We start from the raw sequence: 22,394 nt of genomic DNA, 5'->3' as shown, positions 1-22,394 counted from the left end.
TCAATAGAGGGGTTGCAAACCAGACTGAGGACAGAACTGACATGGTCAGACATGCTGCATCCATGTCAGACTACAAAGCAGATATGAGTGGCATCCCACAAGGCTTGGTCCTGGCCCCCCCCCCCCGTTCTGTATATATGTCCCATAGGTATAGGCCAACATGGAAGGACTGTGACTGAACATGTATGCAGAGGAGTACAAACAGCCCACCATATCCGACCGCCAGCTGACACAAGCAACCCACAAAAGGACCACCTACAAACAGACAACTGGAGCCATAGCCATGTCAGCAAGCTAATTGCAGAACTGTGGATAGACAACCACCGTGGATATACAGTAAGTGCCCACAAATTACCACACAGGTGCTAACCCATTACGTACCTAACATGTAATGAGAGACCTGGGGACACAAGGTGATAGATATCCTGCACTGGACAAACATGTGGCTGTAGTGTTCGCAGAAACATACCATATACCCACCCAATCATGAAGGTTGTCAGATGTAGATAAGGGGAGGTCACTGTGGCTCTGCAGTCATCCTTCATCAGCGTCACAATTGACTACACTAGCCCCTGTGGGATATACCTCAGCAGACACCTCCATCAACTGTAAAGTCCACAACAGTACCCCACCAGGAGTAGCAAAGAGCATGAACAGATGCCATGTGTTGCCTGAGTAAACAAACTGCAGCCCCACACACTGCCATACTGCCCAGCTACAGGCAAGCTGTGCCTGATGTATGAAGCCATGTCCAACCTGGAATCAATGAACATGCTGCACCTTGTACAATCTGAATGGCAGTGAGCTATGCACACGAGAGACCTGAACCCCAGCACTGACATACATAGGACAAGCTGTACATAATGATCCATAACACAGAAGGCACCCCCACTCCTGAGTAGACTCCCGGTACAGGTTAGCCAGAGAGTCACCTATCGACACCCCTCAAGAGGAATCCTGATGAGTGGATGGGAGATGGTAGGTTAACCCTGGGTATCACTGTTATGTCAGAGGTAGACGGAGGCACAGTATACCAACCATGACATATGTCATGGCAAACTCCAGTTACAATGTGTGTCGAAGGACAAACACACCCTGTGACTAGCATCAGAAATGGCCTAGGGAACATCGCTAGTGTTTGCCAATGTCCACCTATGTTGTGGAATACACTACCAATGTTGGACGAGCCTGGTGTAGGTAGTCCATATCTGAACATAATGCAACATGGTCATATGTGCACAACTGGCCCCTACACAGTCTGTTGTGCACACTATGAAGATGTCAAGCAGTGATAGGACTAAAGCCCAGGATACTGTCCACCACAGTGAAAGTACTGAACCAGTACACTATACGGTACTACAGTGTTACGTCATTATGAAAGTATGTTGACAACTGTCTGCAAAGTATCCCATGCAATCCCTGCAGGCACAGTATAATCCCTGTTGTGGCAGACATGAAGCAGTTGGCCAGTTAGTACACAACATGACACCCAACACACAACCATAAATGTGAGATATTGTTGAAGTTCACACACACCCAAATATGTGGTGGACTTCAGAGTGCAACATATGGAAAGCTCACACTGGGCATGCTCGCACACTTTGATAAATGAGGCATATGTCAGACAACATGCCATGGAAAGGCTGAACTGGGCATGCTCACACACACAGGCCATATCTCCGTTTAGCAGTTGGCCACACATATCTGGTATTTGTACGTGTCATTCCAGGAACCAACCACAACACAGCAATCTGCCCAGTGCACACAGTAAATGACTACAGAGACATAAGTGATATAGTGGATCGCCGTCATATGCAAACATCTTCCACAGATACACAAGTTGGTCATAGGAACAGGGAATACTATGGCAATAAAGACCTGCAAACAGTAGAACAGCACAACAAATATTGTGCATCTGACAATTGAACATATGGGTGTAGAGGTCAATACTAGGCTTGTTGCCCTAGGGAATGACAGCTCAGCCAGACTGTGCTTGGCATCTGCATCCCCAGTACAGTAGGCTACTGTGCCACTGTAAAGTAGGTCACATAAGGCAATGTGTGAGGCTAGTGAGCTGTGCCGCTGTCAAGCAGGGGCACAGTGGAGATCCCAGGGTTTGAATGTGCTAAGCCACAGCCTTGTTGTTGGTGTGTGCTGGAAGAGGGTTGCAGAGGATCCCTAACAGTAAGTGGCCATCAGTAACAGACTGAGGGGAGCCCTATCTGCATTGTCTGGACAATTCCTCTGTCAACATTGTGTTGTGATGATTATGTGGGAATGAAGTGTCGTGCCGGAACTGTTCACAGATGTCCTCCCTCTGTGGGCTACAGCTCTGCAATGTATTAGCTCACTCTGTCTGTTGGACGGCTCATATATGGCTGGAGTACACCTGACAGGTGTCTTGTTGTGGAGCAGTCATGGGTATATGTGGGATAGCATGATCAATGCAAACCCTACACATGCTCATAGAATGCAATTGTCAAGGATTATGCTGAGTGGCCAGTATAGTCCCCCAGCATGGGTCCTTTGAAGTCGGCCACCCCAGTCTTCACAAGTGTAGAGTCTGCTTGTGCTAAATACAGTTTGTGTGCAGTGACAACCTTGCCTGGGGGTGGGGATGGGATATGGATGTCCAGGGAAAGGTGGGTATGGTCAGATATCAACAATGGTGGTCTACCTCTTGTGTGGAACAGTGAGTACCCATGTTGCAGATGAACAGGTGCAATATGTACTCCCCCATGTGGCTGTGGTGTGTGGTTCTGCCATAGCACATGGACCCACAAATTGTAGTGGCTGTAGGCTAAAGTGGTAGAGGCCTGAGTAGTTCTCACACACAATATGCTTGTACCTGATGTTAACAACTGGAATGGTGTATGTGAACACCTGCATATCCCGGCACTGTTCCCAGGGAAGCTAAGTGTGTGTCCTGGATGTGGGTGTGGTGTTCTGGACTGGTTGTGTTGTGTGTTACAGGTCCTGTGGTCACGAAGCATGGTATAGAACATAACCTGCCAATGCGATGTGCATATCTGACCCTGACGTAGGTGGCTGCAAATGCATATATATGCTATCCCCCACCTGACAGGTAGTACTAAATGTACATAACTCTGTAGAAATAAAGATGTCAGCACCCTATAAATACTGCAGGTGCAGACCAGATGCCCAGTAATTTGGTTATTGCACTCTGCTAATGCATCTCCCTCAAGTGTCATAATATAGGTAGGTAGGAGTTCGAACCATGCAATTGCTCAGTGTGTGTGTGTGTGTGTGTGTGTGTGTGTGTGTGTGTGTGTGTGTGTGTGTGTGTGTGTGTGTGTGAGCATGGTTGATGTGTGTGCAAGTCTGTGTGAGTAAGATGTCCCTTTTGGCAACTGTGAAAGCACTCTACAGGATGCACATTCCCCTATCTCAGCATGGATGATGACAGCACCCTATAAGTACAGCAGGAGAAGGGAAACCTCTCAGTAATTCGAATAGTGCATTCTGCTAATGCGTCTATCATGAGTGTCATAACATAGTTAGGTAGGGGTTTGAATCTTGCAACTGCCCAGTGTGTGTGGAGGGGGGTTAGTGTGTGTGCAAGTCTGTGTGAGGGAGATGTCCCTTTTGGCAACTGTGAAAGCACTCTACAGGATGCACATTCCCCTATCTCAGCACGGATGATGTCAGCACCCTATAAGTACAGCAGGAGAAGGGAAACCTCCCAATAATTCGAATAGCGCACTCTGTTAATGCGTCTCTCTCAAGTATCATAATATAGTTAGGTAGGAGTTTGAAACCTGCAAATGGCAAGTGTGTGTGTGTTTGGATGTGGGGAGTTTGTGTGTGTGCAATTCTGTATGAAAAACATGTGCTTTTTTGCAATCAGGAGATCACACTACATGATGCACATTACCCTTTCAAAACACTGATGATGTCAGCACCCTATAAGTACAGCCAGAGAAGAGGAACCTCCTAATAATCCGAATAGTGCGCTTCACTAATGCGTCTCTCTCACGTGTCGTGACTTAGTTAGGTAGGGGTATGAATCCTGCAAATGGCAAGTGTGTGTGTGTGTGGGAGGGTAGTAGGGTGTGTGTGAGAGAACAGATCCTTTTGGCAAATACTACAATACACCAGGTGCTGCATATTCCCCCAGTAAACACAGGGGATGTCACCACACTATCAGCACAGCCAAACAGGGCTAGTTGGCCAGTAATGCCAATTGTGTGCTCTGCTACTGGGTCTATTACCATTGTCAGAGTACAGATAGGTATGTTTTGGTAACCCACAACTGCCACGTGTGGTTGTGTCACACATTATGACCTTGTGTGGGTCTTAGTGCATAACAATGCATGCCATTGCCTAAACCAGCAATGGCAATGCACACATGATGTATGTGTGTGACACATACACATACATACCTGTGACCTACAGTAGTTACCATGTCTGACACATGCCTCGAGTGGATACATGGTATTTGCAATGCATAACAATATGACTGTGTCTTACTGTGCAGGGGCTGCACGCGGTATGTGTCTATACAGTGTGGGTGTATATGGTAAAATACCTACAGCAGGGGATACACATCTGGTCTGGGCCATATAGTCTACATGTAGTCGATGTACAGGTGCTGCATGTTCCCACCTGTTGTGGGAGTGGTAACATGTCATTCCACTGCAATTCAGTGACCACATGCTGGGAACCCTTCAACTAGTGTGTTGTAGCTACAGTAATGCTCTCGCACAATGTTTGGCTGGATGCAGTCCATCCATATAAAGAAGGTTCTTGAGACTTGCATATTGCCAGTGTTGTTATGGAGGATAGGTGGGTTTCCTGTGTATGGGAGTGTTGTGTGTGCCAGGCTATGAACCAGACGGCCATCTGACACACTGTTAGCTGCACATGAATAGGCCCTGATGCTTTGTGCTGTGCCAACAACCTGGAGGTGTGTGTATCTGTGGTGCCTTGGGATACCACCCTCCTGTCCAGTGTTACATGTGTAGGGGACGACAGGCATGGTATGAGGTATAACCTGGCAGTGATGGGATGCACCTGTGAGCCGTAAATCAGGACTCTGGTACTGCACAGACATTGCAGTTCACCGTGCTGAGGACAGTGTCCAGTGCATGCATCTTGCAGTGTATACTGCTGGTGTTGTGTAGCATCACTGTTAGTGTCCTATCCTGTGTGATACCCGCGGAGGTGGCTATGTAATCTGTGTCCTGCAGCATAAGGCAGTATGTGTGTATCAAGGGGCTTCGCCAATATACATTGGGCCATGGGTGTCACGTGCAAGCTGCCCCTCGCACATCATTGTGGCTTCCCTAGCATGTAAGCACACGTTGACAGCCAGTGGATACCCTATGAATGACACTGGAGACTGAGCAGAATGTAGACATAGAACACTCTTCCTACATATAGTGGTAGCATACCTGGTGAGGGTATGATGGCAGACAAGATCAGGCTCATACTGGCCCGTGCCACATGCTGAGAGATCCCTTCTATGTTCCCTATCATGTAGTCCAGGGAGGTATGTCTCAGGTCATCCATAGTGGCATGGTCAATGACTGAGTCATATGTGTCCATGCCTCTGACTGACCTGTATGCATGTGTTTTGTGGTGGACCATAGTGCCCCAGAGGCATATCACTGTGACCTTCACCATGTACAGCCTGTTGAGTGGGACCCCACTGCAGTGGCCAAGAGAGGTACCTGACACATCTGTAGCAGGTGTGTTGTGTAGCCCTACAGGCTGTGAGTGTGTGGCACATGGGATGTGTGTGCCATGTGTGGCATTTGCTCTGTTCCGACGTAACATATGCCTGTGTGCCAGCTGCGGAGGTGTGTGATGCTCAGGCAGGATGCTATTCTGAGTCCTCACGTATGCCCCAGTGTGTTCAGCTTGCTGTCAGTGCGTGTCTATGTCTGACTGGTATTGTAGTCACTGTAGTATGACATGCCACCTGACAGGGTATGGCATTACTGGGTTCAGAGTGCTCAGTCCCCAGATTGGCTATGTGGTGGCATCCCACACGTGTTGTACGTTCCTGGCCAAGGGTGATGGTTGACTGCATACATGTGGCAGCTGTGACATTGCCACATGATTCACATAAACCACAACTGGACCATAGAGGTGATTCACAGGTTACCTTTGCACATGCTACCCTAGTAGTGTGATTGCCATGGTGAGTACCAACACATAGGGCCAATGGGGAACAACATACTGAAGGTGTGTATGTGTGGGTGTACTGCTACTGTTTCATAGCACTGGCATATATGACTGCACACGTGGGTAAATGCCAGGTAAGACATGTGCAATGTGTCACAGGCAACGTACATGCGAACAGGACAGACAGTGACATTCTGTCATGTGTAAACTTGACATACGTATCGTACGCTATGCAGATGTCACTAGGAGTCCACAGAAGCACTGTAACTCTGCATTGCAGATGGAAGCAGTGTTCCAGGGAACCCCAAGCGAACATGCATGCAAACAAAGCTACAGTAAGCAGGGCTGGAAGTAGTCCATTGTACAACAAAGAAGGGGTAACACTAATAGTAGGTAACAGTGCAAATATGTAGGCACTATCAACATGTACCCAGGAATGCACAGCGCAGATGCCCATGGTAGAACTGATATTATGTCATAGTTAATTGTGATTTGGATTACATTGGTACTGCACACATATCAACATGCGCAAACATCCACATTGCATACTCGTTGTGGGCAACCTGCCACCATTACTGTACATGTCCATCATTGCATATCACTGCTTGCATTAGCTTCCCCCCTGTGCTACCCATGTATGTGGCTATCTGTTGACATCCTTACCACCGGTATGCAATTATGTGCAGCTGTTACACTTTGGTACGTACTATGGGTGCAGATAACAATTCAGGACAGTCATACGGTTACTGCATCAGGCATGCTGGGATATACACACAGTCATATCAGCACACTGTACTGTTACCAACATGATACTACTAATACACTTCTATGTAGTCACCCTGTGCATCAGCAACATGTTTACCTGTTCCTGCACTGATGTTGGAGATTGCAGGAGGTGGCACAGTTTCATCATATGCACAGGGTGTGAATTAGGTATGCCTGAGTCTGCCACTGATACCACCAATTGACATGTGTGTGTATGTGTGTTGGTGAGGGTCAGCAGTACAGGGTGGGGCACTGTTGGTGCAGTGTGTGCGTGTATGTGGTAGCCCTAGGTGTTAACATTTCGCATGTGTGTATGCACGCACACAGTTCCACCTCATGGCTGCCATATACAGGGGTTTGTGGACAGCCACAGACTGCACCTGGCAGGTCATACAGATCAGTGTCTGTGGGCACGGACACGGTACCTGTGCCTGGAAGGGGTGCTACGGACCGTATCCGGTACTAAGCCAGACTGGGTACTGTCATCAGAAGAGGGAGTGTGTTGAGTGGACACAGGTCCCTGTTGGGACTGTCCAGAGCCATGTGCACGTGGTCTCCTGGGGCGTTATGATGACAGCACAGACCCAGCATTGCTGGGGCTGCTGCTGGCACTATGGGGGCATGCGCGGGCCTGTTGTCGTCCGCTCCGACTGCCAGCTGCTGCTGTTGCTGGCATATGGCTACGTCGACACCGCAACCGCCCACCATTGCCCTGGCTCATGGACATTTGTTGTGGAACTGCTGTAATATGTCCCCACAACGTCTGTCTATGACATCGGTGAAATTACGGATAGCATCCGCGATGTCACGCATACTGTCAGTCATGGCTGTGCGACATGCTGTCAGCTCCTTCAGACCCTGTCTGGTGTACCTTTCCATACACGACTGTGCTTGCATGACAGCCCGAAATATAGCCGAGGTTGACAGACCTCTTTGGGCATGTCTGCCAGAGGCAGTACGCCCACGGATGCTCCCACGAGAACCCATGGGCAACTGTCTGTGTGGTACCATCGCAGGACCCTGCCCATGGCTGCTGTGTGGGGATGCATGTGCCACAGATACCACATTACCCTGGTCAATGCCCACTGTATCCTGTCCATCACCTAGGGACAATGGTGACAAAGGATGTACTGGTAGGATGACTGTGCGCAATGATGGGGTTGACAGCTGTGTACTGTCAATTGGCTGACCAATGGCGGACCCTGACACACCTTCCTGTACCATTACACAGATATCATCATTACCAGTACCTGTGGCACCAGATTCAGGTTCCCTGCTTCAAGACACCAGAGCAGCACCAGAACCTGTGGGAGGAAGATAGGAAACACAGTTTACAGTGTCCACACAATGTTACCAGTGGTTATGTTACCAGTGATGCACTTATGCACACATGCACACATGCACACATGCACACGTGGACACATACACACATGCACACATGCACACATGGACACATGCACACAGGCACACATGCACACATGCACACGTGGACACATGCACACATGCACACATGGACACGTGGACACAGGCACACATGCACACATGCACACATTCACACATGCACACGTGGACACAGGCACACCTGAACACATGCACACATGCCACCCCACAGTATACACACAGAGCACTACTGAGTTACACTAGTATTACTAGCACTATCAGGACTATCATAGGTATTGTTAAACACACTCACCAGCATGGATGGCCTGCCTTGCTGTAACCCCGGAGGGACCTGCAGAAATGAGGAGATTAATGTCAGTGGGCATAACTGCACCATTGATACTGCATATGATACAGTGCAGTAGTACACCAGTTGCCTTTCACACGTCAGCTGCTGATATTGCCAATATCACACATGCACAATTACATACTATGTTGACAGCTACATACCACGGACACACCTTACACATGCATAAACCAACAGTGTACAGAACAGTCAAGTGTACATATGGCATATTACCTGCACTCTCCATGTCGTGCTGCTGTGTGGATCCAGCCTCCATCATGATGCAGGTGTATTGCTGTTGCTGTTCAGGGGCTGGAGCCACAACACTTAGGAGTAGCCCCTCCAGTCTGGTGAGGGGGGGACATTTCTGATTAAATCACTGCAGTGATGTCGTACCTGCTCATATGTCCTATTATGCGTGCCAATGTCATTTACCCTATGGACAAGGTCCTGCCACAGTGCAGCCCTCTCCTGCTGATTCTGGCTGGTGCGGGAAAACAGTATGTCATACTCCCACACCAGGCTCTGGTGTATCTCCTCATCTTCCGCTGCAGAGTAGGTGGGATTACGCTGATGCGCCATCTCCCTGGAAGAGAACACAAACAGGATATCAGCAGACTATGTCAGCAATATATGGCACACATACTATACATGATACTCCAGTGTAGTGATATACTACTACCCCCATATGTTGCATGTGTGTGTCTCGTGGTGGATACACAAGTACATGGCCAGATATCAGTGCTCAGCCAACACCTGTGCAACAATACCTGCCACATTCCATACAACATAGTAGCATGCTCCATCGGCAGGTCCAATGCACAACTTCACTCTGGGGGTTCATACCAAGGTACTGTATGTGGAATGCCATCCACTCATGTGATGTGGACACAAGTTACTCGGCCTGGATATACATATCCCACCACCACCACCAGCACAGTAGACTACTTTGATATGTATGTGATTAGACAGTTATTCACTTGTTAGGACTGAGATGGTATCCATGCAGCCCACTGGGCCAGTGGGAGCCACAACCCACACTGCTGACCCCTTTGTGAATGCTTACCATGGACAGCCCACAGATTGCATGGAACTTGCACACACATTTCTAACCCAGACCCTATGCACAAAGGTTAGGCATCCTGTCCAGTGGACCCCAGCCAGAGGCAGATTGTATAACAATAGCAGGAGGCTACTGCAGGACAGAGCAGATTCACATTAAGGGAAGGCATCTGTGGTCAGCACTGGTAATACGCTACGGTCTCTCATAACAACGGCCACGGCCTACTCTGGGAGGGAAATGGCCACAAACACTATAGATAACCACAAGGCCTACTTCAGTTATGTTACACATATGGACCAAATGCCTCAGATATGCTCTGAGTTAATACACATCTACTTAACATTCACCGAACACACAGATATTGGCAACATTCTTGCAGACAGGTTCAGTGCATGTATCCCCCCTCCTTCTCCCCCACAAGTAGAAATACTTATCACAGCTGAATGTAACCTCCCTATCATCTCACATATCCAGGTGAGGGCTGCCCTCAGCAAAGCAGAACACACAGCATCACTGTTACCTGATGGTATCCCTGGATGTGTGCTATGTGCACTCCAAGAGGACGTACAACCGCATATAAGACTGATATTTAACCTTGGCCGTACTACAGGATATGTACCTGAACACTGGCATACAGCTACAGTGGTCCCACACCACTAAGGAGGCACCTCTACTGACCCTGGGAACTACCGCATCATAAGCATAACCGGCCTGGTCTGCTAAGCTATGGAATTATTCAGTATGGGATGCATATACAGCGATATTGGGTACCTGCAGACACTTGTTCCCGGCCAGTTTGCCTTTGTGATGGGCTGATCCTGTCTTTTGAACCTGGCTGACCTTTCTAAACAGTCACTACAGCCATTGATGAGGGCAACGCACAGACAACTGCTGCCAGGATCATGGCCTAATACTGACTGACATGTAATGTATAGTCATCCCCTTTTGGTGGAACTACGTACACACAACATATCACATGGACATACGTATAGATGCAGACCTATGACACATTTGGAGGGTTTACAGTATGCAGACTATTAACCTGCTACTTTACATTACCTGTGTTTGTCGCAGCTGGTTGCGTTACCACTACGTCTGTTTCCTGCTGCTGCTGGCACAGCTTGCTACTGTCACTGCTGACAGCTTAGACTCAGTGTGTAGCGTGTGTATTTTTTTTTCTCTCACTCTCTGTCTCTGTCTCTGTCTGTCTCTCTCCCTCTGTCTGCTTCCAGACAGTGCAATGAATGTATTGCATGTGTGGAGTGTTAGTACAGGATGCTTTTGTAGGTATCTGCATAGGTCCATGTGATGGCCTCTGCACCAATTGTAAGCCAGCATTTGCTAATTGCATGCAGCCAGTTGTGTACTGATTGCAGTTCTCACTGTGATTTCAGGACAGTGCTATAAAAGGGTATGTGAGATAGGCGTTGCCCTTTCAGATTGTAAGGGCGGGGACCATGCTGGTATGCTGTGGACACTGTTCTGTGAGTGTAAAGGTTAGTATCTCTCTCATGATTCAGGCTGTGTTGTAGATTCACATTTCTCCATTCCTCTCTCCTGTTCCCTGTAGTAAGTGTAAATATACATACATTTATATATGTACATTAACTGACATTATTACCTACTAGCTACCAAATAGCATGGCTGTTTCTGTTTACACACTACTATTATGGAAATCCACTAGTTTTGACAGTAATTCTAAATTACATGCTTTGTGTACTACACATCCTATATTCCCTTTACATTCATTCCTACTATTACATGATATATTTATTTTAGCACAATGTTCTTGTATAAGAGTCATGGCTTAGTGGTAGGTTATGCAGACTACTGTTTCCAAGGTCCTGGGTTCGGGACTGACAGCGGGATTTTATTTTGCTTTTGAACGGACTACAGGACCTGTCAATCAGAGTGACTAAGGCACTTTTAAGCAGTTGTAACTGGGTTAGCGCTGGTTTGCGTGGAGCTCATGCATGCGCACTGGTGTTTAGCTCCGCGCACACACGTGCACACCCGCTTACAACCACTTAACAGTGCTTACTCTGGTGCACACCCGCGCTATTTTCTTTGAAAGAAATGAAAATGGGGAGACAGGAAAGCGGTGAAAAAGGGGTCACAAAGAGGGTAAGACAGTAGGGAAACAAGCTTGGGATTTGCAGGAGGGATGTAGGTAAGGCCCATAGCTGCCCATTTCTTCATCAGCAACAGCTGTGCATATGTATGTAATTTGGTGTGACATTTGAAACCTTCCACCCCTGAGAGAGGTGTCAGGACAACGATAATACTTGTTGTACAGCCAATTGTAATTGATAGTTTCATGACATGTGTGCAGAATGGGCAGCTATGTATGGGGCGTAATTTTTTTGTGGGTACAGAGTGCCCTTTTTTTTTTTTTTTTTTTTTTTTTTTTCGGTGAGTGGTATGTCAGGTGAAGGAAGTCGGTATAGCTGGGGAGGTAGGTTGGGTAGGTCAACAGACAAGACAAACAAGACGCATACAGGGGCAGTGTATGACACGTGTGGGGGGGGTTACACAATTGACGGGGATGGAGGTTTGGATATCCAGAGCCCATGAGCCCACAGATGGCAACAGTGGAACTGATATCCCCACCCATGGGCAGTTGCCACTGTTCCTTCACTGCCCAGGACTGGGCTGTGCTGGGGGCTGTGTAGGCCGGGCAACAGGCATGCCCGTAAGTTGTGCCACCTGTGCCTCAAGCTTGCATAGGGGCCCAAGAACAGACTCCTGGATCTCCCTATGCACCACAGTCCGGACGCTACGGAGGGTGAGTGGTGGTTCTCCTCCGGCCACACTTGCAGAGGGGGAACGAGCCCCATCCCCTGCAGTGCTTCCACCCGCAGGTGGCACAGGACCACCGGAGGAGGATCCAAACTGGGCACTAGTGCCAGGTGCACTCGCCAGCTGAGGTGGGAGAGGTGGGTCTGCTGGAACCTGCCTTCCCTGTCGTCCTATGTTTTGCATTATGTCATGACAGTTTGGGTTAGTAACATATAATACCATTCACAATTAGTTGTAACAGCATGCATTAGTATTCCCATTAACCAAACACCCAGATATTCACACCATTGAACAGCGAGCATAACACATGCATAATTTGAACAGCAATACAAAGTCCAACAACATGCAGGGTTGATTGATGGCAACAGGCCATCAGGTTTGGATGTATGAACAGGGCAGATGCATCAACGGACATGCAAATATTTATGACCCAACAGGACAAATGTCCAGGGGTGTTAATTGTGATTGCACATACCATTTTCACGTGGAATGGGTTATATGTGGTTATAGGGTGGGGTGAAGAAAATAATATTAACACCTTCGAATACCAATACATATGCTGTACATTTCTAATAGCTGCACATATATACACACTACTGTTCTAACTACAGTTTCCTATATGATAACTACTTCAATTTGGTGATAGGACTGTTACTGCTACATCAATATACATTTTATTGTTCTTCATACACATTCATATCTGGCTTTGTTCAGCTACATCATCCTGCTACATTTGCTTTATATATCTATAGACAACTGTGGATGTTTGGTATGTCAGACAATCATACTATCTACATATTGCAGACTGAGAGCAACATATCCAGATTTTGGGATATACATTCCAGCTGCAGCAACACTTTGAACAGATTTCACTGTTTGGTTTTGCTTCTCACATGCATTTCATTCTGTACTGACTGCAGTATACTTTATTCAGGGGTTATTACTACTTTATTGGTGGATTCATAACACTTTCTCACACTCTCTCACTTGTTTTCATTTTACTATTCAGGATGGTACTTACTTCTAGGCTTTATTGACATGTTTTACCTGTAGTTATTACAATCCTTTCCAGCATTCTCACTTCTGTCATGTTTCAGTATTTCAACAGGGGTATATTTCACACATGTGATTTGCTCATCTTCTGCAGCTGTACTTTTCAGCCTGCTGCTGGTTGTGTACTATTATATTACAGGTGGGGCATCTTTATTTCAGACTTTATTTCAGACATTTAAATTTTTCTGTTTGGATTACAGACTGCAACACACTTTTGTAATCAAGCAATACTTGCAAACACTCTTACACTTGTTACTTGCACATTCTATTACTTAGTGACTACACTGCACTCTTTTGCTAACTGTCATACTTTTATATTTCTTTACAGTTACTGGGAGAGGATTACTGACCTGCCTGGTGGCGCAACCGCACCAGCCTATCGCCATAGGCTCTGCGGTTCACAGAACGGACACCTGCAGCTGTAATATAAATGAAGTAATATTGGAATAGACATCTCCATAATATCAGCTAGTTTAATTTCTTACATACATAATTACATGTAACTTACTCAGTAGTGGGGCGTTGGGCATTTGCTGGGCCTCCTGGATCCAAAGGTTCAATTGGTCCTGCTCTTCAGGTCCGCATGGTGGTGACGAACCTGCTCACCAGTCCTTGGAATCCCTGTGGCACTGGTGAGATCATGAGCCAACCGGTCCCACGCCTCAGCCCTATATGCTCCCCACAGGACCTGGCCCTGCATGAGTTGGGCCTCATGATTGTGGACTAGGAGCCAGACCATGTATCTGGACTCCTCAATGCCCCACCTCTGTGCTCGAAAGCAACTACCCTCACCTACTCCTGTCATTCTGGCTGCAAGTCAGTTCTACAGTCGTTTATGCTGTGTATTCCCGCCTATGGGGCTTATATATGCCGTTTTTCCCACACATATCTGTGATTGGCCATTTTGGAATTGTATCAACTTCACAAAACCTGCTTTGTCATGCTCCACTTTGTATTCATTCCTATATATTTGCTATTACTGCATTTATAGGTACTGCTGTCATGGTTTAATGGTTCAGTACCTTGACTATGGTGCATAGTATCCTGGGTTCAAAGCTGGCCACTGCTTTTTATTTTTTATGACTGTCTAGACAGGCTGAGGGTGTGTCTGTGTAAAGGCAGTTTTGATACGGCTTGCTCAACATTGCCCATCGGTTAGCTTGTTGGCGCGGTGCGCAGCTCTACGCAAATGGGGTGCGCTGGTTTACGCCTCATTTGGCTATCAGCACGCATATTATGCTCAGCTCAGCTAGAGGCACACAGTTTCAGCGTGTTAAACCACTGCTCACCTACAGGCACTCATTTTGCACCTGTTGAACCACTGCTCACCTTTGGGCACTCATTTTGCACCTGTTAAACCACTGTTCACCTATGGGCAGATGCACTCACCTTGTTAAACTGTAGCTCAGCTATAGGCACATCTGGCATTATATTTATTATTTTGTTATCTCACATTTCTTCAAAATAAATGGACTTTTTCATTACATTTTACATGAAATATGATTTTATATGTGTACATGTTTGTCAGGGACTTGTTTCGTGCTTATTTTACTAAAAATAAAAGTTGGTGTTGTGGGGGCTCGAACCATGAATGCCTGCTCTTCAGCCGACGTCTGTACCACTACGCTATTGCTTCTTGGCTTACTTTGCATATTTAGTTCTTATATCCTTTTCCACTGACTGCTAACTCTGGCTAAGCTATGGGCACGCCCGCGCAAACGAGCACACTCACAGCAAACATCTTTACGTTTAAAAAAAATATATAAGATGTTCATTTATATATTTTATGTTCATAGTCTGTGGGGGCATGTGTTGTGTTGTGTTTATTCACATTTCTATGGCCTCTGTCGTGGGTGTTTACTTTGGGCAATTTTACTCTTTTGGGGGCGTGTCCGCTTGCAGGGCTCGGCCTACGGACATGCCCCCTACTGTCTTCCATGGACCGTGTTAGCCTTTGGTGTGATTCAGCATACCCTCATGCATATGCATGACATGCTAACGTCACACCGTTTAACTGCAGCCTCCGTGTAAGCCATGCATCTCTTACACGGAGGCTTCGTGAATCCTGCCCATTAAGTATTTTCATGTTCTTTTATTATTAAATATATTTAAACTTTTCATTGTGGCTGGTCCTTTTATAAAAAATATTTAAGTTTTGGGAGTATTTGCATATATTTATTTGTTGATAACTCTGGCCACTCCTGAAAGCCTTGCTATTTGGTTAACATTACTATTTGTATTAATATTAACTTCACTCAGCATAATTAGATACTCTTTTAAGAGCCTTACAGTAACTGACTGGTAGCAGTGAATCTGCCTTATAATATGGGCAAAGTTGGGAGAGCAGGTAATCTGTCCCAGACTTTCCCAGGTGCATGTTTGTGTGATAGAAAATTAAATCTTAAAGAGTGTGTGTGTCACCTACTTGGGGCAGGGACACGAAGCACTGCTTTCACAGACAGGATGCTGGAGGACTTGGTTGAGACACTTGGCTGAGGACTTAACCCAACAGCTGTGCCAGTGGGGAGTCTTATTGGGGACCTGGAGGTAGACAGATAGAGAAACCCAGACCTAGGGCTGAGTGTGTTCTCCATGTGCTCTTAAGGGAAATTGTGCTTGATGCAGATAGGTCTGCATCTGGAAATACTGAGTGCATCCATATATATTCCAAGTGAACATCCCTCTCCAGTGTCAGTGGTGAGGATTCAGGCTCCTTTATTACTGGCTCAGTGTGGGAACACCACATAATGGTGAGCAGTGGTGTGGATATTAAACTTCTGTAGCCTGGAAGCAGTTGTCACTAAAGGTGTCCACTCTCTCAGCAGCCATAAGGTATACATTCAGAGTTTCATATTACAACAGTTTTAATTAATTATTTATTTATTTATTTATTTTTTGTTAGTTTAGTTTAGTCAGGGAGAGCAGGCAAAAATGTCAGCAGAGGATTCTGCCAAGCTCACAAAGAACCAGTTGGCCAAGGTGTGTGAAGCCAGAAGACTAGTATATGCAAACCTGACTAAAGAGGAAATTACTTTAAATTACTTCATCCTTAGTTGGAGCTCAGAAGAGCAACCATGAGGATAACCAGTCTGGTGATGGGAATTTGCAACCCTTAGAAACAGGACAGTGCACTTTTTCCTCGGAGGACTTAAAAATCCATCTGGAGTTAAGGAGACTTGAACTGGGGGCCAAACATATGAAATTAGAATCAACAGAGAGACTGAGGCAGGCAAAACAGATGGAATTAGAATCATTAGAGAGACTGCGGCATTTAGAGGCTGAACAAAAATGAGAGACTGCGGCATTGGGAGGCTGAAGAAAAAGAGAGACTGTAGTATTTGGAGGCCGAAGAAAAGGAGAAGCAGCATCAACATGAAAAGGAGATGCTGACTCTTCACCAGGGTCATGGAGGTAATGGGGAAGGGAATAACTGAACCACAGAAGGAATAAAGGTCAGTAAATTTCTTCCACAATTTACAGAGGGTGATAATTTTGATAGTTTTATTCAACATTTGAAAGGGTATATAAACAGTATAACGTTGACCAAGGGGTCTGGGTTCCTGACCGCCTTACTCCATGGTAAAGCTGTAACTGCTGTTTCTAAAATGTCTGATACAGATTGCTTAAACTACGATACAGTTAAAAAATGTTCATTGGAATGTTTTAAATTAACACCTGAAGCTTACAGAAAAAAGTTTCAGGAGCATAGACATAAAGCAGATGAAAGTGTGTGTGATTATATTGCTGAGTTAAGCACTTATTTTCATGGGTGGGTAAGTGGATGCAGGTCACCACTTTTTGAAGGGCTGGCAGATCTTTTGGTGAGGGAACAAGCCCTTAACACTTTGACATGAGAACCTGGTTAGCAGACCAAGAGTGCAACTCTGCACATGAGGTGGGGAAAAAGGGGGATCTCTACTTGGCAAGCAGGGCATCACTGCATAGGAAAGGGATACCCAGTGCTGCACATGAATATAAGGGAACCCAAGGTGGGCAGCCTAAACTGCCCCAACAGAGTCTGCCAGTAACAGGAGAAGGCACTAGTTCAGGTACACAGCAGGATCAAGGATTAAATGTTTTAAATGTAACCAGTGGAGCCATTTAACATACAGATGTCCACTGAGGCAAGGTGGGGAACAAAAGGTGGGGCAGCCACCAAGTGGGAATAACAGTATGCCAGTGGTAAGTTGTCTGGAGACAACAGGGATACCAAACTACCAACAGAGGTTATATTCTATCTTAGTGGATGGAAATCAGGCCACTGCTAAGAGAGACACAGCATTTGACATGACCATTGTGAAGCATGGAGTGATTAAAGAGGAACAGTACTTGCTTGGGCAGACCACTCCAATCAGAGCTTTAGCACGGACCCCATTTCAAATGCCTTTGGCCATGGCTCACTTTGACTGGGAGGCTGGAAAAGGTAGCAAGCAAGTAGGTTTGTTTGAGGATATCCCTGCAGATGTCCTGAGTTTGAGGATATCCCTGCAGATGTCCTGATGAGGAATGATTTTGATAATGCAGTACCTTGTGTGCATGCAGTGACATGCAATCAGGCTTAAAGACAGGCATTTGGGTCTGATAAAAACAGATAAAATATACAGGACCAGGATAAGGTGCATTTCAGATAAACAAACTCAACATATAAAATAAAAATAAGATACCAGACCAACACGGCTAGGCAGAAACACGATTTAATAACACTGATAAAAAGTAAAAAAGTAAGCATTTTCACGATTACCCCATTACTTCATCAGACTAGTTGCTTACTAAAACATATCTCATTTAAAGTAGAAGTCAGCCAATCAGCTGCTAGACAATCATTGTAAAACAATTAGCATTAAAATAATATTAAACACATAGTGCAATAATATGCAGTCACTATAAAAACATCTAAAAACTAAGCATAAACTATTGAAAAAATGCTTTCATAAACTGCAAACCAATGTGAAGTGGCCATGCTTTCAGAAAAGGTTTAAGGGTTGACACCCCATTCAATCCATGTGGTTTATCTGCATTAAAATATCTATTTCTGCTCTGCTGTCTCTGTCTGATTTATTAAGTCTCCACCTCTAATCCCTACATCTAGTATCTGAAGTACTAAAAACTTAAAAATATGTTCTGATCCATGCTGTATGACATGTTGTTTTAATGCTTTGGTAACTTTCTTATGTTTGATGTCTCTGTAGTGCTCAAGAATTCTTTCTTTTAGGGATCTATTAGTACTAATAGATCCCTAAAAGAAAGAATTCTTGAGCACTGAACTTGAACATATTTTTAAGTTGATGAATGATTTACTTTCTGATAATACTGTGTTTCATAAAATTGATCCTGATACTCTTAAACGTTTTATTTTCAGAGTGAATAGCTGTGCTTATGACTTGCAATTGATGGGTGATATTACACTAGAAGTATATAATTATTTTACTATATGTTGCCCATTAATCCCTGTTCTTTACGGACTGCCCAAAGTGCATAAAAACCTGACATGCCCACCAATGAGGCCCATAGTCTCTGGAAAGGGATGGGTCACACATAGCTGGCTTTAGGCATCAGCAAACCCTGCAGTAGCTGGGGGCCCCTTGTTCTTGGGGGCCCCAACCAAAATAAGTTATCTTAGTCTGATATTTTGTAACATGTCTGTCAAATCAACAAAGCTAATACAACAATCTTGTGTACTTAATAAACCAGCTGAGTAATCACTCTTATTTATATCCTTTAAAATTCAAAGATATCTCTGGTAATATTAACAGTGTGTTATCAAGTAACAGGCTTCACAATTCCATTAAATATTTTACCACTAACACAGTGCCCCTAGCTTAGTTAAACCTTACTGGGGGATGTTCTTTCCACTAAAACTAGCAATATAACTTTTAGTTATGTACTCACCATAACTTCAGATGTTTGGGATCCATCTCGCCTACATTCTGAATGATGGGTTCGGAGCCGATCCCTCGGCTCCGACTCGGCACGCTTATGCCAAAGAGCGAAGTCTCTTACTGGCTGAGCTTACCATATCCCAGGATGCACCACTACCAGTCCCCCAGATCTAGTTTGTCCGCATACATGCACACATGCACACCCTGCTTATATAACATCGTCAGATGAAACAAGATAAAACAGTAGAACTCAAAACCGTTCAATCTCTTCTGATCTCCAAGGCAGGGGGAAGGAGGGTGGGTATTAGGAATGTAGGCGAGATGGATCCCAAACATCTGAAGTTATGGTGAGTACATAACTAAAAGATGTTATGTGATCCTATCTCGCCTACATTCTGAATGATGGGACAGCGTCCCTAGCACCTGAATCCTGGGTGGCTCACTGGAAAACACTCCTGAGTACCGTGGAACCAAATGAAGCTCGCCCTCTGGATGCCACATCCAATTTGTAGTGTGAAATGAAAGTGTGGATTGGACCAAGTAGCCGCAGCACAGATTTCCGATATAGCGAGCTTGGAATGAAAAGCTATAGAAGTAGCCATAGCTCTGGTAGAATGAGCCTTGATAGATGTTGTAAGTTGCTTATTCAAGAAGAAGAATAAGTCTGAGTTATGCAATCTCTGATCCATTTTGAGATAGTAGCTTTTGTGATGGTTTGGCCCAGTTTATTATCTGAGAAGGACACAAACAACTGGTCTGACTTACGGTTGCTGAGTCCTGTCTAAATAGAAGCGTAACTGCCTGTGAACATCCAATTTATGAAGAGTGTATTCTGCTTCATTGGAGAATTTTGGGAAGAAAACCGGTAGCTCTAGAGATTGTTGGAGGCAGAAACTAGAACAGACCTTTGGGACAAAGGATGGATTAGGCCTAAGTGATACTCTATCCTTGTGGAAAATCAAGTACGGTGGCTTAATAGACAGGGCTTGAAGCTCAAACTCTTCTTGCCAAGTAATTGCAACTAAGAAGGCAGTTTTCCAAGACAGATATTTTAACTCGCATGTAGCAGCCGGTTCGAAAGGGGGAGATGTTAATGCGCAAAGCACCAAATCAAGATCCCACGGAGGTGCAGGATGAAAAATTGGTGGTCTTAATAGGCTCGCACCTTTAATGAAAGTTTTGCATAGTCTGCTGCTCATCAAAGGAGGATCCATGGATTCGTGGAATTTAGAGATAGCCGCTAGTTGGACTTTAATAGTTGAGACAGAAGATCCCTGATTAAACAAGGATGTTAAAATTTTAAGACCTCTGGGACAGGAGCAGTGATAGGGTCTAAGCCCTTGAGTTGAGCCCAGACAGCAAACCTCTTCCACTTACTAAGGTACAATTTGTTAGTGGTGGGTTTGTGGGTCAAGATAAAATGTGAACAACTTCCGGTCTAGAGTGTGCCTTCTAACTAAAGTCGGAAGTGGAGGAGCCAAGCTGTCAATTTCAAAGATTGAAGGGACTGATGTCAAGTCCCGACTGATGGATTAGCAAGTCCGAATCAGGTCTAAAGTCCACGGATCGTCCACTGCATGCTTCTTCAGGTAGGGAAACCATACCTGACGAGGCCAGTACGGGGCAATCAGAATCATTGAAGACCCCAGTTGAGAGGCTTTTTGAATAACTCTGGGAAGAAGCGGAATTGGAGGAAAGGCATAAAGTAGCCCTGTTGGCCAAGGTTGTGCTAGAGCATCCATGGCTGGTACTCCCTGATGTGGGATCAAGGAGAAGAACCTTTGGCACTTGGTGTTTAATGGAGTTGCAGCACGGCGTCCCCCATCTCCTGAAAACCTGAGCTGCTACTGTGTGGTTTAGAGACCACTCGTGAGGAGAGAGAATTGTCCTGCTCAATTTGTCTGCCAATATATTTGACTTTCCCGGGATGTGGGTCGCTACCAAGAAGCGGTTGGTAGCTACAGCCCATTCCCACACTCTCATGGCCTCTCTGCAAAGGGGGTATGATCTGGTCCCTCCTTGTTTGTTCAGATACCAAACCACCGACATGTTGTCTGTGTGGATGGCGATGATGCCCTGAGGAAGAAACTTGTGTAAGGCTTGAAGGGATAGAAGCACAGCCCTCATCTCCAACACATTGATGTGGAGAAGAGCTTCGGCTGGAAGCCAGGAGCCCTGAACTAGCCTGCCCAGACAATGCCCCCCCCACCCTATCTGGGAGGCATCTGTCGTCAGGGTAACCACTGGAGAGGGAAGAACAAAGGGTTTCCTTGATCCAAATTGGATGTCTGAAGCCACCAGCGAAGGTCCCTTTGCATATATCCGTAATCATGATGTGATGATTGAGGGAAGATCCTGAAAGGACCATTGCGCTGACAATAGCCACTGAAGAATCCTCATGTGCAATCTTGCCAGAGGGACTAAAAGAACCGTGGCAGACATTGAGCCTAGAACTTGTAGAACCATCCTGGCTGGGGCTTTGGATCTCGAGATCAGAGCTTGAACTTGGCCCTGTAAAGTTTGGATCCTTTCGGCAGGAAGAAAGACGCCAAGATCAATCTTGAGTCTATCTCTGCTCCTATGAACTTTATGCTGAGAGGGCAGCAAGACAGACTTTGACCAATTGAATGTAATCCCCAGGGTAATACCCAGGAGATGGTGGCTTTGAGGTTGTCCATTAGTAGATGCCTGGTGGTGGCAGTCAGGAGCCAGTCGTCCAGATAGGGAAACACTTGGAATCCAAGACTTCTCAGGTGAGCCGTCACTACTGCCAAACACTTGGTGAACACCCTGGGGCTGTGGTGAGACCAAAGGGCAGAGCGCAAAATTGGTAATGACTGACTCCCAGGCTGAAGCGCAGATACCTCCTGGACGCCTGATGTATCGGTATGTGATAATAGGCGTCCTTGAGGTCTATGGAGCACATCCAAACATCCTTCTCCAACAATGGGAGAATGGA

Source organism: Protopterus annectens, chromosome 3.part0 (assembly GCF_019279795.1).
Source record: "Protopterus annectens isolate FY-2018-M chromosome 3.part0, PAN1.0, whole genome shotgun sequence".
NCBI classification, from domain to species: domain Eukaryota; kingdom Metazoa; phylum Chordata; order Ceratodontiformes; family Protopteridae; genus Protopterus; species Protopterus annectens.
This window is presented reverse-complemented; position numbering follows the sequence as displayed.